Genomic DNA, 1,727 nt, shown 5'->3' on the forward strand with positions numbered 1-1,727 from the left:
AAAAAAAAAAAAATCCCTTGATGAAAGCAGCAGGAGGCAAAACACTCAGCCCTGCCTTGAGGTTTTTAACCAAGTGTGCCCTATGCCATGGGGATAATCCTGAGCAAGATCCCCTGTAAGAGAGATGGGGGGGAAAACACCATTATTCAGCCTCTCCCAGACTCCCTGTCCTTTTCCCTCGACAGAGATGAATAAACCAAGATGTCACATTTGCAGAGCAAGAGAAGGAAACACCACCAGAATCCCCAAGCCCTGACCCCTGACTGATGGGATCAGGCGGGTTAATTTAGCAGTTAATGGCCAAAACCATGCACCCCTCGTCCCCCGCCTCCACCGACCGCTGCCTTTCCACACCTGGGCAAGGAAAATTTGGGAGACACCTTGGAAGCTGCTGGCGCTGAAGCCCTGCTCTGGGGAATGTGATGGTTAGCAAGCACGGGAGCTCTGGGCTCCTCTCCCTGCTGCCCAGTCCACCTTTTCCTGGCTTCTCCCCTTCCCCAGCTCACTTTTCCAGAGATGGGATCCCAGGGAAAGCATTGGGAGGGAGCAAATATCCCTCCCTGGGGACCTGCCCTTTGAAGGAACTTGGCCATTTTGGGAGGCTTTTCCTCCCCTCCACACACTTCCCCTTCCTCCCCTCCACCCTTTCGCTGACCCAAATTCATCCCAGCCCACTCCAATGCTGCCACCCCCATGTGGTTCCCATTTTTCTACAGGAAAACCCATCGAATCTTTCCAGGCAGCTCTGAGTACGGCTGATCCCCGAGCAGCTTTGGTGGGTAGGACAGCAAGCTCATCCCCAGAGACTTAGTCCTCTCCCAGCTCTTCCAGCTCCCATGGCTCAGTGGAAACATCTCCCCTCCTTCCCTGGGGGGTTCAGCCCCAGGAGGGGGCTGCCAAGGGCTGGCCCAGCTCCTGTTATCCCAGCAGGGATAATCCTTTGGCAGAGCAACCAGGCTGCTCCATCATGAAGGTCACGCTGCTGATGGCTCCCAGTGGGTTGCAATCCTAGATCCAACCTCTAGCCTGGGGGAAACTGTTTTGTTGTTTTTTTTTTTTTCCCCCTCCAGGTCCTACTCCATGGGGCTGTGGAGGGTATCGGAAAGCCCAGCACGATGCCCCATAGCCTTGGTGAATTAAAATCTCATTAAGCACGTGGTCTCTTGGGCTTGCGGAGCCCATTGCACGATGTAAAATAGGCGATTTGAGAGGTGGGGGTTTTTTGGAGGTACAGTGGGGTGGCCGGCTTTCACCCCAAATTCCCATGAAAGCCCAAGAGGAGCCCGCAGGGTGTTCACCATGCACGGCTGGGGCAGCGGGAGATGTGTAAAAGCAGAGCCTGGTTGCCAGCAAACCACTAAAGCATTGCTCCACATCCCTGGGCACAGGGTTTCTTATAGCTGGGGAGAGGAGGTTTTGGGGAGCGGGCAGGGGTTAAAGGGAAGCGCAGAGGAATGAGCGGGAGATGGGCGAGGAGAAGCCCAAAGACCTCGGTACGGAGCCGGGGACGCTCGCTGCCCTGTTCCATCACCCTGCGCTCGGCCGGGGGCTTGGGTGGGAGGGAGCCTCGCTTTCCGCTTTGCAAACGGGTTGGAAAAAAAAAAAGAAAAAGTAAAAAAAGAAGCTTTCTCCGGTTCCTTCTCTCTGCAAGGCACAAGGCGGGGGATGGAGAGCGCACAGTTCATTAAAGCAGAAGGGCAGGCGGCCAGCGAGCATCCTGGCAGGCA

At 55.5% G+C, this 1,727-nt stretch overlaps 1 protein-coding gene across 1 annotated transcript in view; it reads right to left on the reverse strand.

Moving 5' to 3' along the window:
- The window catches only part of VAC14 (Vac14 homolog (S. cerevisiae)), a gene marked incomplete at both ends in the record, with an annotated part of 56,260 nt that overhangs the window by 10,209 nt on the left and 44,324 nt on the right, over positions 1 to 1,727 (reverse strand). The window lies entirely within an intron of this gene.

This window comes from Cariama cristata, unplaced genomic scaffold, assembly GCF_000690535.1.
Source record: "Cariama cristata isolate BGI_N322 unplaced genomic scaffold, ASM69053v1 scaffold3678, whole genome shotgun sequence".
Taxonomy (NCBI): Eukaryota; Metazoa; Chordata; class Aves; order Cariamiformes; family Cariamidae; genus Cariama; species Cariama cristata.